Below are 15,599 nucleotides of genomic sequence, written 5' to 3' on the forward strand. Positions count from 1 at the left end.
AGTTTAGGGGTAACATGAGGGGGAACTTCTTTACTCAGAGAGTGGTAGCAGTGTGGAATGAGCTTCCAGTGGAAGTGGTGGAGGCAGGTTCATTGGTATCATTTAAAAATAAATTGGATAGGCATATGGATGAGAAGGAAATGGAGGGTTATGGTATGAGTGCAGGCAGGTGGGACTAAGGGAAAAAAGTTGTTCGACACGGACTTGTAGGGCCGAGATGGCCTGTTTCCGTGCTGTAATTGTTATATGGTTATGTTTTGATGTTTGTTGTTTTGTTAAAAAAGACTACCTTATCATTTGGAACTTTCTTGGTTTCCTTTACATTTCTTCCCTCTTACTTTAAATCAATTCTTTTTAGTTATTGATTAACCGAAAAATTAACAAAATAAAAAAGCCATCTGTCTATACAAGTGCGACTTGCAAGGTGATACAAGTAGGGATGTTAAACCAGGGTAGAGAATAAAAAGTGCATGGCAGGACCTTGGGGAGTATTGAAGAACAGCATTCAGTTATCCTATCTTCCTATTTCTTTATTCACTGGTATGTCGCACAGTAAGCAATTTTGAGATTATAACCCTAGATGTCCTGCCCTTCAACTTTCTTCCTAAATTATTTTCAAGACTTTGTATAACTTCTTACCTATGTAGTAAGCACCAACATGGACTATCACCTATAGCTACCAACCCTCTTCTTTCAGAATGTTCTGCACTCGAGACATCCTTGATTCTAGCATCATGAAGGCAAAACATTACCCTGTCGGCTTGCTCACAGCCACAAAAGTGCCTGTGTGTTCCCCTGATTATTGTTCCTCTGCCACTACTGCTTACCAAACCTTGTCATTCCCTACTGCACAACAGAGCCAGTCATGGTGCCACTGATTTGGCTTCTACTGCTATTTCCTGAGAGGCTATTCTCCCCCCATCCTCTACCTTGTCAGTTTCCAACATGGAATACCTGTTAGAAAGATAAAGGGATTAGCCACAGGGCACTCGTGAGCTAACTGGCTCCCCCTTGTCTCGTCTCGCACCCACTATATGTTTGAACCTTTGATGTGACCACTTCCCAGAAGCTTGTATCTGTAACGCTTTCTGCCTCCTGTATATGTCTCAGCAACTGCCACTCCAACTGATCAATAGGGTCTCAGAGGTGCTACAGCTGGACACAATTCCTATCAACGTAGTCGTCAGGGACACTTGACTTCTCCCTCATCTCCCACATTTCACACGAGGAACAAACCACTCCACTAACTGCCATTTCTTCCCCTCGAGTTACTACTAGTTTTAAAAAGAAAAGGAAGGACCTTACATTGACTTCCATATTACCTTTACTATATTTAGGCCTTAGGCTCAGCACTCTGACCACAAAACATCCTTTTGCAGTCATTATCTAACTATTTTTTATCCTAGTCTAATCTTAAAGGTCAAGTCAGCACAATTGTTCAAAATAAAATGAAGACTCCTTTCTTTAATCTTAACAAATCAAGATGATATTTAATCTGTTTGCAATACTGTTTGCAAACTTGTGAAGCACAGTTCACGGGTGGTAGCATATTAATTTGTTTCAGGCAGATTAAATTAACTTTTGATTTTTTGCTAAATATATGATACACAAGGGAAGAAATTCAAAGGAAAAGTTGTGGAAGTTTGTTCACATGATAGTACCATGTAAACATTTAAGAAAGGAAAGAAAATCAGAATTGACATAAGTTTCTATTTAATTTCGATGCCAAGGAGTGTAAAATTTCAAATGAATTATAACCTATATTTATTCTCTGGCATAATATGTTATTTCATGTGAAAAGAAACAAATTAGATGTTTGGCAAGAAGTAACATTTATGCTGTTTGGACTTAGCAATATCATTATCAGGCAGTGAATTGGAAAACATATTGTAGTTTTAGTAGGGAGACTAAGATGATTGACCTTTAGTCAGTGAAGTATTGGTGTTGCCAATGGATATGGTAAATTATGTTTGTTCTGAAACTAAACAATTACAAAGTCTTGCCACCTAAAGACTAAAAGAAGGGCAGTGGATGACCAGTATGACATCCCTTGTGTCTGTGTCTCTTGTCACACTGGTGGATATTTTCTTCACTTTTGTTCTTCACTATAATGCATCCAGATGTCTCAAAGCAAAGCTTGACATTTGACCTTGGGGCTATAGGGTGAAAGTGCCCTGAGCCTGTGAATTTATCCCAAAGCAGGGCTAAAATATTCCACATGACATCTTGGTCTTGGGTTGAGAAGTAGCCAGTAAATACAAACTTATAAGAATTTTTTTTTTGGGAAAAGAGGGTGGTAGGAAGAATGAGTTCTCAAGACTTCTTGCACTGCAGGGACTGAATGCATGAATGGCATGACATAATACATCCACGGGCACATCTAATATTTGTCACAAAGAAACTTTAACAAAAAAGCTGACATTGATGTATTATTATGACTTCACATTAATGGGGTCCACAATTAATCATTTTAGAACAGCATATCTCATTCCCTTCACTACATACTCTGTAAATCATAGGGGTTTTTTCAGTACACATATGTTCTGATCTGTTATATCAATTGCAAGTTTTTTATAACTTAAAAATAAATTTTATATTCCATATGTACAGAGAAACCAGGTTTTAAAATAATTGTCAAAATGTTGGAAATAATTAAACATTTTTGTATTTTTCTTTATAATTGTCAGTAACATTTTAATCTTTGATAATACATACATTTGTGTTATTGCAGATGTATTGTATTGATTTGCAAAATCATCAGAAATGTATCATTTAATCAGTAGTAGACGAATGACATTGTAAGGAGAAATGACTTCCTGTCTAATTGACTTGTAGGCCTTCTGTATATTTTGGAAAATTACATTGTTGGCCTGTATACAAAATACCTTTTTTTGCAAACCTCAATGGTTTGGCACCTGGCTCACTCAGCAGTGTTTTGCATGCTCGCAGGGTCCTGTTTCTTGCATTCCTTTGAAACTCACTGAGCCCTTTTTCTGTGTCCCCTTTAAATTTGCTGTTCACTGGAACTGTTATTATAATACATGTAGTTTCTAAAAGAAATTGTGAATTTAATGTGTTGGAGGATTAATTGTCTCCCATATCTGTTAGCGGTATTGATATTCATGAAGGAAAGCTGTGCTACACATGAACATAAATATGTCTACATTCCAATGGTGCTCTGTTAGTCGAAGGTCCTTTATACTTGATGGCCTCTCCTGAAATCCACAGGTGATTCAGATATCTGATGTTTTCATTTACTTTATTATTGTCACGTGCAATGAGGTACAATGAAAAGCTTTTTTGTTGCTTGCTATCCAGACACCGAAAATACCACGATTACAATCAAGCTGTCCTACACTGTACAAATACAGGGTAAAGGGTATAGCATTTATTGCATGATAAGTCCAGTAAAATCCAATTAAAGATAGTTCAAAGGTCTCCAATGAGGCAGATGAGAGGTCAGGACCATTCTCTAGTTGGTGGGAGGACGGTTCAGTAGCATGATATCAGCTGGGATGAAACTGTACCTGAGAAGGTTTCCGACCCGAAACGTCACCTATCCTTTACTTCAGAGATGCTGCCTAATCCGCTGAGTTACTCCAACATTTTGTGGCTATCCTGAAACTCGAGATATGTGTTTTCACACTTCTGTACCTCCTCCCTGACGGGAGAGCGGAGAAGAGGGAGTGACCGGGGTGAGACTGGTCCTTGATTATGCTCGTGGCCTTGAAGTGTAGATGGAGTCAATGGAAGAGACGTTGGTTTGTGTGATGGTCTAGGCTAAGTCCGCAGCTCTTTGCAATTTCTTCCCCCTTCACCTTTAAACTTATGTCCTCTAGTTCTCAATTCCCCTACTTTGGGCCAAAGAATCTTTGCATTTACCTGATCTATTCCTCTCATGATTTTGTACATCTCTATAAGATCACCCCTCATCCTCCTGCGCTCCATGAATGAAGTCCTAGACTGCTCAACCTCTTCCTATAGCTCAGGCCCACAAGTCCAGGCATCATCCTCGTAAATCTTCTCTGCAACATTTCCATCTTGAAAACGCATTTCATCTAGTGGCACCAATTGTTTGTGATAAACCACAGAGAAACAAATCCGGAACGACTTCTCCTTGGAATGGATCAAAATCACAAAATCTTCTTCTTGCATATGGCACGCACAGCCTAAAGTTGTAGGACAACTTGTTCTATTTGATCTTATTTGATTGTGCACACCAGGTTGATTGCATTCGTTGAAACAGTGCGGACCACGTGAAGGATACAATCTCCCACCCCATTGCTTTAGTTAAACCAATCAATTGAATAATCTCACCAGGGCACTGTACAACTGCAGAAGGACCTCTTTGCTCCTATACTCAATTCCTCACGTTATGAAGGCCATTAGCTTTGAATATATCTATTTGTGAACAATTAAAGATTCATATTCTGAAATTGCATTGAGTAGCATATATCATACTTTGCAAATATTGCTCCTGCCAGTAGTCAGACTATAATACCTATTCCAAACAAGGTAGCAAAACTTTAATTCTATCATTATAAAGAATACAAACATGGTTTCATCCGTGTTTTGGCAGTGCAAAGCCCTATATGAGTTGAAGGGAAAGTTGTCAGAACTCAATTATAATATATTGTATATAGCTAAGCTAAAAGCAAAATCTTGAAGCAGTTTGAATATGCAACATTACTTCTGTTTCTCATTATATCTAATGCTTCATTCTAATATAAATGACAAACCGACAATTACACTGATCAGAACCAGTCACAGAAGTTCAGATTTTGTGGGTTTTTAGCAAAAAATTGAATTTCCAATGCTCTTAAGTTTGTTCATGGTCTTTTGAGTGGCAATTACAATAATTAGAGATTGCTCCTTAAGGATGCTATGATATTTATGAACAAAACAAATTGTGTTCATCCGATCAGATTTAAGAATCCTCATTGAGGTATTTGGTAGAGTGCGGTGGGGGTGGAGTAATGTGGGTTTAGGGTTAAATTCAAAGGTGCCAAAATCAAGTACAAGAATTACAATGTGCAGTTCCAGTGATCAGCTATTCTTTGGTTGGATACATCAGCAAAAGATCAAAATTGTATCAAAATCACACATAGCATACAATAACGAAAGCCAATTACTTAAGTCTGTTTCGGATCATAGTCATAGAGTGATACAGTGTGGAAACAGGCCCTTCGGCTCAACTTGCCCACACCAGCCAGCAATGTCCCAGCTGCACTAGTCCCACTTGCCTGCACTTGGTCCATATCCCTTCAAACCTGTCCTATCCATGTACCTATCTAACTGTTTCTTAAACGATGGGTTAGTTCCCAACTCAACTACCTCCTCTAGCAGCTTGTACCATACACCCACCACCCTTTGTGTGAAAAAGTCACCCCTCGGATTCCTATTATGGTCTCTAAACTCCCCTCCAGTTTTGACCCGTTCCAGTTTGCTTATCGCCCGAACCGCTCCACAGAGGATACTATCTCCTCTGCAGTCCACCTGAGCCTACAACACCTGGAGGAGAGGAACACCCAAGTGCGGATGCTGTTTGTTGATTTCAGCATTTAACACGATAATCCCCCAGCATCTGGTGAGCAAACAGGCACCCTTAGGATTCAATACCAGACTATGCAACTGGATCCTGGATTTCCTTTCTGAAAGACCCCAGTCTGTGCAGGTGGGGAAGAACACCTCCTCGGTCATCACACTGAGCACCGGCTCCCCTCAGGGCTGTGTCCTGAGTCCGCTGCTCTTTACATTGATGACACATGACTGTGTCGCCAGGTCCACTACTAACCATATCATCAAATACGCGGATGACACAACAGTAGTGGGCCTCATCCGCAATAACGACGACCAGGCATATAGAGAGGAGGTGGAACAGCTGGTGAGCTGGTGCAGCAGGAACAACCTTCTCCTAAATGTGAACAAAACCAAGGAGATTGTCGTCGATTTCAGAAGGAAAATTCAGCCCAGTCACACTCCACTTTGCATCAACAACTCAGCAGTGGAGCAGGTGAAAAGCATCAAGTTCCTGGGGGTGCATATAACAGACACCTTAAACTGGTCCACAAACATTACATTTCTGGCAAAACGGGCACAGCAGCAGTTGTACTTCCTCCACAGGTTGAGAAGTTTACACCTCCACCCTCCCATCCTCGCCACTTTCTACAGAAGCACAATTGAGTCGGTCATGACCAGCTGCATCTCTACGTGGTGCGGCAGCTGTACAGCTGCGGACTGGAAGTGCCTTCAGAGAGTGGTGAGGACAGCGGAAAAAATCATTGGGACTTCTCTTCCTTCCATCATGGACATGGGGTACAAACGCTGTCTGATTAGAGCTAAGGGCATTACCAGAGCCCCCACACACCCACAATTTGGACTGTTCATACTGTTTAACTCTGGGAGGAGGTACCGCAGCATGAAGAGCGGGACAACCAGGTTCTGCAACAGCTTCATCCCCCAGGCCATAAGATTACTGAACAATCAACAAAACCGAGGCTAGAACTTTTTAAATATCGACACTTTTAAAAAACTTTTTATATATATTTATTTTACAGAACCATGCACATGAAGCATTTTTATGGACGCACCTAGCACTTTTTACTATTACCTGATTTTGGAGAGTCAAATGCAACGAAATTTTGTTCAAGGTGCACTGTGTCTAGGTGTATATCTGAATGACAATAAAGTTTTCATTCATTCATTCTATTAAATCTTTTCCCCTTCACCTTGAACCTATGTCCCCTGGTTCTCGATTCCCCTACACTGGGCAAAAGACTCTGTGCTTCTACCCGATCTATTTCTCTCATGATTTTGACCACCTCTATAAGATCCCCCTCATTCTCCTGTGCTCCATGGAATAGAGACCCAGCCTACTCAACCTCTCCCAATAGCTCACACCCTCTAGTCCTGGCAACATCCTCGTAAATCTTTTCTGAACCCTTTCAAGCTTGACAATATCTTTTGTATAACATGGTGCCCAAAACTGAGCACAATATTCTAAATGCGGTCTCATCAACGTCTTATACAACTACAACATACAGACCAGTTAGTCTAACATCGGTAGTGGGGAAACTGCTAGAGTCAGTTATTAAAGATGGGATAGCAGCACATTTGGAAAGTGGTGAAATCACTGGACAAAGTCAGCATGGATTTACGAAAGGTAAATCATGTCTGACGAATCTTATAGAATTTTTCGAGAATGTGACTAGTAGCGTGGATAGGGGAGAACCAGTGGATGTGGTGTATCTGGACTTCCAGAAGGCTTTCGACAAGGTCCCACATAAGAGATTAGTATACAAACTTAAAGCACAAGGCATTGGGGGTTCAGTATTGATGTGGATAGAGAACTGGCTGGCAAACAGGAAGCAAAGAGTAGGAGTAAACGTGTCCTTTTCACAATGGCAGGCAGTGACTAGTGGGGTACCGCAAGGCTCACTGCTGGGACCCCAGCTATTTACAATATATATTAATGATCTGGATGAGGGAATTGAAGGCAATATCTCCAAGTTTGCGGATGACACTAAGCTGGGGGGCAGTGTTAGCTGTGAGGAGGATGCTAGGAGACTGCAAGGTGACTTGGATAGGCTGGGTGAGTGGGCAAATGTCTGGCAGATGCAGTATAATGTGGATAAATGTGAGGTTATCCATTTTGGTGGCAAAAACGGGAAAGCAGACTATTATCTAAATGGTGGCCAATTGGGAAAGGGGGAGATGCAGCGAGACCTGGGTGTCATGGTACACCAGTCATTGAAGGTAGGCATGCAGGTGCAGCAGGCAGTAAAGAAAGCAAATGGTATGTTAGCTTTCATTGCAAAAGGATTTGAGTATAGGAGCAGGGAGGTTCTACTGCTTGTACAGGGTCTTGGTGAGACCACACCTGGAGTATTGCGTACAGTTTTGGTCTCCAAATCTGAGGAAGGACATTATTGCCATAGAGGGAGTGCAGAGAAGGTTCACCAGACTGATTCCTGGGATGTCAGGACTGTTTTATGAAGAAAGACTGGATAGACTTGGTTTATACTCTCTAGAATTTAGGAGATTGAGAGGGGATCTTATAAAAACTTACAAAATTCTTAAGGGGTTGGACAGGCTAGATGCAGGAAGATTGTTCCCGATGTTAGGGAAGTCCAGGACAAGGGGTCACAGCTTAAGGATAAGGGGGAAATCCTTTAAAACTGAGATGAGAAGAACTTTTTTCACACAGAGAGTGGTGAATCTCTGGAACTCTCTGCCACAGAGGGTAGTTGAGGCCAGTTCATTGGCTATATTTAAGAGGGAGTTAGATGTGGCCCTTGTGGCTAAGGGGATCAGGGGGTATGGAGAGAAGGCAGGTACGGGATACTGAGTTGGATGATCAGCCATGATCATATTGAATGGCGGTGCAGGCTCGAAGGACCGAATGGCCTACTCCTGCACCTAATTTCTATGTTTCTATGTTTCTAACATGACCTCCCAACTTCTTTACTCAATACTTTGACTGATGAAGGCCAGTGCCAAAAGCCTTTTTGACCACCTTATCTACCTGCGACTCGACCTTCAATGAACCATGCACCTGTGCTAGATCCCTCTGCTCTACAACACTACCCAGAGGCCTACCATTTATTGTGCGGGTCCTGCCCTTGTTCGACGTTCCAAAATGCAAAACCTCACACTTCTCTGTGTTGAATCCATGAATTCCTCTGCCCACCTGGCCAATCTATCCAGATCCTGCTGCAATCTTTCACAACCATCTTCAGTATCTACAAAACCACTCACTTTTGTATCATCAGCAAACTTGCTAATCATGCCCTGTATGTTCTCATCCAAATCATTGATGTAGATGACAAACAGTAATGGCCCCACCACCGAACCCTGAGGCACACCACTAGTCACAGGCCTCCAGTCTGAGAAGCAACCTTCCACCATCACCCTCTGCTTCCTTCCACAGAGCCAATTCGCTATCCATTCAGCTATCTCTCCTTGGATCCAATGTGATCTAACCTTCCAGAGCAGCCTACCATGCGGAACCTTGTCGAATGCCTTACTGAAATCCATGTACAATACAATACAATACAAATTTATTTGTCACATGCACCAACTAACGTACAGTGAAATGAATTTGCCATGCAGCGATACAATTGAAAAAAGAAAACACAATACACAATAGAATTTAATATAAACATCCACCACAGCATTCTTCACTATGGTGGAAGGCAACACAGTTCAGTCAGTCCTCCTCCTTGGTACACAACATCTACAGCTCTGCCCTCATCGACCTTTTTTGCTTCAAAAAATCAATCAGATTTGTGAGACACGACTTCTTACGTACAAAACCATGCTGACTATCCCTAATCAGCCCTTACCCGTCCAAAACCCGCATTAATCTATCCCTCAGAATACTCACTAGTAAATTTCCAACTGCAGATGTTAAGCTCACCAGCCTATAGTTCCTAGCATGTTCCCTGCAGCCATTTCTTGAAAAGAGCACAACATCAGATGGATGCAATATGAAAATAATTGTTCAGTTTGCCAATAAAACATTATTACAGCTAATTTTTTCCACAAATATTTTAAGTTTAAATTTGCTCCAGTGCATGGAATTTCTCTTGATATCGTTGGATATAAGATATAAGATTTAAGCTATATTTTGCTAGATTTGACTAAGATTTAAGATATAAGATTTAAGCTATATTTAAGAGGGAGTTAGATGTGGCCCTTGTGGCTAAAGGGATCGGGGTATGGAGAAAAGGCAGGATACTGAGTTGGATGATCAGCCATGGTCATATTGAATGGCTGTGCAGGCTCGAAGAGCCGAATGGCCTACTCCTGCACCTATTTTCTATGTTTCTATGATTTTTACATTCAACAATGTCATTTGGTTAGAATGTCCAGTACATAAAGCCAGAATCTTTGAAAGATTTATTTCGAAGTCAGGGTATTGTAAGAATTGGAATAGACCTTTCAAGTCATGTTGTTGCCATATAGCCCCTGGCCTTCTTATAGATATTTTAAGTTTGAGAGTTGCTTCTGAAGAGACATTGACAAGGTGTTGCAGTGCTCTTTATAGATAGTACAGCCCGCTGTCTCATTCTGCTGGTGGGGAAGGAAATAAATCTTTAACGTGAAGGATAGGATACCAACTAAAGGCTGTTCTGCTTGTATCATTAAGAATCTTGAGTGCTGTTTCAATTAGACTTTCCAGGCAGTCGGAGAGTATTTTATCATGCTCTTGACATGACTTGTGGATGGATAGTGGAAAACTGTTCAGGAGTCCTTGGGAGGTCACTTGCTGTGGATTATCTAGCATCAGACACATTTTTGAAGTCATGGTGCTTCAGTACTTTGTTATCCGTGCTTTCTCCCAGGATGTTGATGATGGAGAAATCAATGTCAGTGAACATCAGTTGGAGATAATATTTTTGACAGTTGTGTGACACAAATCGTACCTGGAGAAAAATTGCAAATAAATCTGAAAGCTGCATAATAATTAAAGAACCCTCCCCCCCCCCTCCATTTCCACTTCTAATCTTAAAATACAGCCCTGAGAAATGTCCAGAGTAATGCACTAAATTCAAGGTTATTGGCACCCAACTACACTTTCATGCAAGGCAGGAATGTGATGGAGACGCACTTAACCAGATGAGTGCAGCTCCAATACCACTCACAAAACTAGGCACTATTTAGAAAGAAGCAGTCTTCTCCTGGGTTGATGCCCAAACCATCAAGATGGTTTCTTGTATCCTGCACCATCACTGCAGCTAAAGCGTACAATGTCTATAAAATGAACTGCAGTTTTTCACAGGCAAATTCAGCAAACATTCCAAACCATTATCTCTGCTGACAAGAAGAAGAGCATCAGGTGTATAAGAACATCATGTGCGGAATTTCCTCCAAACCACACACAATGCTGACTTGGAAAGAAAATGCCGTTCCTCCACCATAATTATACGGGTGATGTTTCAATTATGGTCTCTAAACTCCCCTCCAGTTTTGACCCGTTCCAGTTTGCTTAATTGGTCAAATAAGGGAAAGGTAATGAAATGTCCATAATGAATATAAGGGGTAGATGACAGATTAAAAAATAATGAGATTCTTCACCTTGGATTAACTTTCTTGAGGCATTTGAATTTGATTTTCTGTTTTTGTTTCCTATGTTCACATTTTTCTGTACACTGATACTTTAATTTGAGTCTCTAACTCATCGCAGAATTTAATTGCTTTGTGGTTTGTGTCCTAATCATCAGCTGCTGTGGCCCAATCTCTGTATTACCTCCCCAAACCGTTGATCAATTGAACTCCTCTTTCCTCAATTTGCCCATTCTTTAAAACTTACCTTTTTGACCAAATTTTGGTCACTTGCCATAATATTTCATTATCTGATTCAACATAAATTGTATGAGATCGCTTCAGTGAAGAAAGTTTGAATGTTTTTGCTAGTTAATGTTGTTAGTAAATGTTGATTCTGCCATTGTCGTTGTTCACTGTCTACTATAGATTACTTTTTATATGATGTTGGAGCAGATATTCATCCAGGGCACAAATCAATATCAGGCTGGCTATATAAATGGCATTTTGTGTTATTATTAAGACATGTCATGCTTCTGGAGATACGCCATCATCAATTATGCAAATATGTTCCTTGTGCTAGACAATTTAGGAGAATTTGGGATATCATATTCATGCTCAACTGTATTAATTGTTAAGAAAGTGCCAAGGAGGATGAGAAAATGTAACACACGATGTTCGCTGCCACAGACATTATGAAGTTTGGAATTTGACTGGATGGCTTAAAACAAAACTCACTCAAAACAAAAGAAATCACCAGAATACATAGGTAAAAGAAGTGGATAGTGAACTGAAGGGCAAAAACAATTTGATAGAGCAGATATAGTAGATTGAGGGTAGAAAATTGATAGTTTAGTTTAGTTAAGAGATACAGCGTGGAAACAGGCCCTTCGGCCCACCGGGTCCGCGCCAAACAGCGATCCCCACATGTCAACACCATCCTACACACACTAGGGACAATTTTTACATTTACCAAGCCAATTAACCAACGTCTTTGGAGTGTGGGAGGAAACCGAAGATCTTGGAGAAAACCCATGCAGGTCACGGGGAGAACGTACAAACTCCGTACAGACAGCACCCGTAGTCGGGATCGAACCAGGGATCAGGCGCTGCATTCGCTGTAAGGCAGCAACTCCACCACTGGTTTCAGAAGATACTATTTATACTGCTAGTTGCCATAGATATGAGAAATGATTGTTAAGTACAGGTTTAAGAAGGGTTTTGTTCCTGGGAATTATTTGCAAGCAGTACAGTATCAGAGAGGAACAAGTTAAAAATATGGCCATGAACTGAGTTCACATATGGCAGAAGATGATGCAAAGATGTCCCATTGGAATAATAGCTTAGAGAAATATGTTAAAGTGCATTTTGCTATTCTTAAAAATGATATGAATAATTTTGGCCCATTTTGAGCTAATAATGTTATTTTACCATAGAAGAGCTATTTAATGCTGTTGGTGTTTTTATTTAAAAAAAAGACACAATTGTTGGCCATAAGGCATGTCTCTAGGTGCGATTTGCAAAATTGACATCAACGTAATAACTAGAATGTATTCTTCCTGGTTTCAATGTGGCACAATTCCAGCTAGTGTCACGAACAGTTGCCGCACAGCAGCCGCATTTCAAAACTTATTATGAAATAGATAACTACTACATTTATTCACCCGTATGCACATGCAAGAAAGCTGTTCCACCCTCTAGAAAAGCTACTGTGGTTAGTGACCACTGACTCTGTCATTTCCTGTAGATTCCTCACTGCTACCTCCATCTTTCCTGCAAGGTATTTGTTGGAAAATTGAGTAAAGATGTGCATGTTTGGTTCCCATCTATCTATCTTCTTATATTACTAAATCTCTGATCTTGACCGCTTTTGGCCGACTGTGCTGCGATTTCCGAGAGAACGCCACCACCTACGGCCGTCATTTTTGGCCACCTCGCTCAGAGCCCCCCTCCGCCGTATGAGTATGGAGGATTTTTTCCGTCATTTAAAAATGAGAGATATTAATGTTTTTACAAAATTCCCCATTCTCTCTGCTGGCGGCAGGATGAGGGACTATAAAACCAGGAAGTGTCGTGCCTCACTCAGTCTCTGCCAGACCCAGGAAGCGAGAGGGTCACGGCTTTCTGAGCTGCGAATAACACTGAACGCACGTCCACTCCACAGTGAGTCCCCTCGATGCGGCTGCAAAGTGGCTGCAGCCCTTTTTAAAACGTTTGTGTTCACAAAATGAATTTTGGTTGCTGGGAGTCTGCAGCCCAAATGTTTGCCTTGCCCTTTTAACAAGTTTGTGTTATTTGCCTTGCCTTGCCCTTTTAACAAGTTTGTGTTCACAAAATGAATTTTGGTTGTCGGGTGTCTGCAGCCCAATTGTTTGCCTTGGCTTGGATTTTTAAATCTTTGCAACAGTTGGCTGCCTGCCCAAGCATCCATTCGGCCCACAATGTCAATACTAGCCCTCTGGAAACCTGTACCTTCAGCCCGCAACACCCATACTAGTGCAACAGACAGCCACCCCCATTAGCGAGCAGTATTGGAATTGGTGGAGAGGTGGAATATTGCGTTGGTGACCAGCCCTCCCATGTGATGCTGGGACTCAATGGGTCCCACTTACTCTAGTATACTTATAAAACTCTCATCTTGTCCTCTTCCGGTTTGCGTTGTTTTTAAATTTGTGCAAAAACGGTACCCGATAGCGCTACGGTGTTTCGCCACCTTACTCACCATTCTCCTGTGCTGCAAGTGCAACAAGTTTTTTTCCGATCGGTGAAATAGTGCAAAAGTTATGACGGTTTAAAAATCATAGAAACCTTCCCTTCCGGCACCCGCTGTCAATTACCGGCGGAGAGGAGAATAAAGCTGAGGGAGCGGAGAGTGTGGAGCGGCATGCGGGGAGTGAGCAGCGTGTGCGGAGTGAGCAGCGAGCGGGGAGTGAGCAGCTTGCGGGCTGCTTCTGCGGCGATCACCCCCCCCCCCGACTCCCTCTCCCCCCACACCACCCCCCTCCCCCACACCCCCCCACCCCCCCCTCCCCACACCCCCCTCCCCCACACCCCCCCCTCTCCCACACACCCCCCTCCCCCACACCCCCTCTCCCCACACCCCCTCTCACCCACACCCCACTCCTCCTCCTCCCCATCCTCCCCCACACCCCATCCTCCCCCCAACCCACACCACATCCTTCCCCCAAACCCTCTCCCACAGTCCACACCCCCCCCCCCCCACACCTCCCTCCCGCACACCTCCCTCCCCCCCCACACCCCTCCTCCCCCATTCCCACCTCCCCCACACCCCCCCTCCCCACCCCCTTCCGCTTCAAGCTCCCCAGTAAAGAAGCCAATAAATCAAACATATTTTACACCTTGGTCGTCACCTTATCTCCCCTATCCCTTTGGCTAGAAGATGCAATAGCTTGATTGCACAGTCCACAAGATTAAGGAACAGCTTCTTCCCCACTGTCATCAGACCACTGAACGGTCCTACCCTAAGCTAAGAAAGTATTACGAATAAATAAAATTCAAGATGTTTACAGCTGTTGAACATAATACCTTGAAATTGTGCATTTGATTTGCAGAGTAAAAAAACTAATTTATTGGTGTGTGGATTGTGGGCAGCAGCAGAAATGTAAGCAAAAAAGTGGCTTAACATAAAAAAAAGCCTATCTCTTAGAGGTGAGGCATGTTTGCCGATGGCAACTACAAATCAGTTCTTGATAATGGCAAACCAGACAGCAACACGAAGCTCCCTGTTTCTCAGCTGTAGCATTAGATCTCAAGGAAAGAGACATGCATGATTGCAGTAGGCAGATAAATGGCCAGTGTCTGAGCTTCCATAGCTTTACAGGCAAAAAAATCCCAACATCTGAATACTGCAATGGCAGTCCAGACGGCTGCCATTATAAACTAGGATTCAATGTTCAAAGGTGGATTTTAAGCCCTCAGACATCTGCAGATTTCTTCACTACATCTCATCATACCCTGCTTTCTGTATGGATGTTTTAATCTACAATTTGAGAGGGAGAAGGGAAAATCGGAAGTGTCAGTGTTACAATTAAATAAAGGGGACTATGGAGCCATGAGGGAGGAGCTGGCAAAGTTGACTGGAAAGATACCCTAGCTGGAATGACAGTGGATCAACAATGGCAGATATTTCTGGGAATAATTCAGAAGGTGCAGGATCAGTTCATTCCAAAGCGGAAGAAAGATTCCAAGGGCAATAAGGGGCGACCGTGACTGACAAAAATAAAAGAGAAGAAGTATAACATAGCAAAGATAAGCGAGAAGCCAGAGGATTGGGAAACTTTTAAAGAAGAACAGAAGATAACTAAAAAGGCAATACGGGGAAAATAGATGAGGTACGAAGGTAAGCTAGCTAAGAATATAAAGGAGGATAGTAAAAGCTTATTTCGGTATGTGTTAAGTTAAGGTATAGTTAAGACCAAAGTTGGACCCTTGAAGACTGAAAGGTGAATTTATTATGGGGAACAAGGAAATGGCAGACGAGTTGAACAGGTAAATTTGGATCCATCTTCACTAAAGAAGACACAACCAATCTC

At 42.0% G+C, this 15,599-nt stretch overlaps 1 protein-coding gene across 2 annotated transcripts in view; it reads left to right on the top strand.

Annotated features, from left to right (window-relative positions):
* Nucleotides 1-15,599, top strand: part of fam172a (family with sequence similarity 172 member A) — a 430,929-nt gene that overhangs the window by 226,330 nt on the left and 189,000 nt on the right. The gene's annotated exons all lie outside the window — the stretch shown is intronic.

This window comes from Leucoraja erinacea, chromosome 3 (assembly GCF_028641065.1).
Source record: "Leucoraja erinacea ecotype New England chromosome 3, Leri_hhj_1, whole genome shotgun sequence".
In the NCBI taxonomy this organism is placed as follows: Eukaryota; Metazoa; Chordata; class Chondrichthyes; order Rajiformes; family Rajidae; genus Leucoraja; species Leucoraja erinaceus.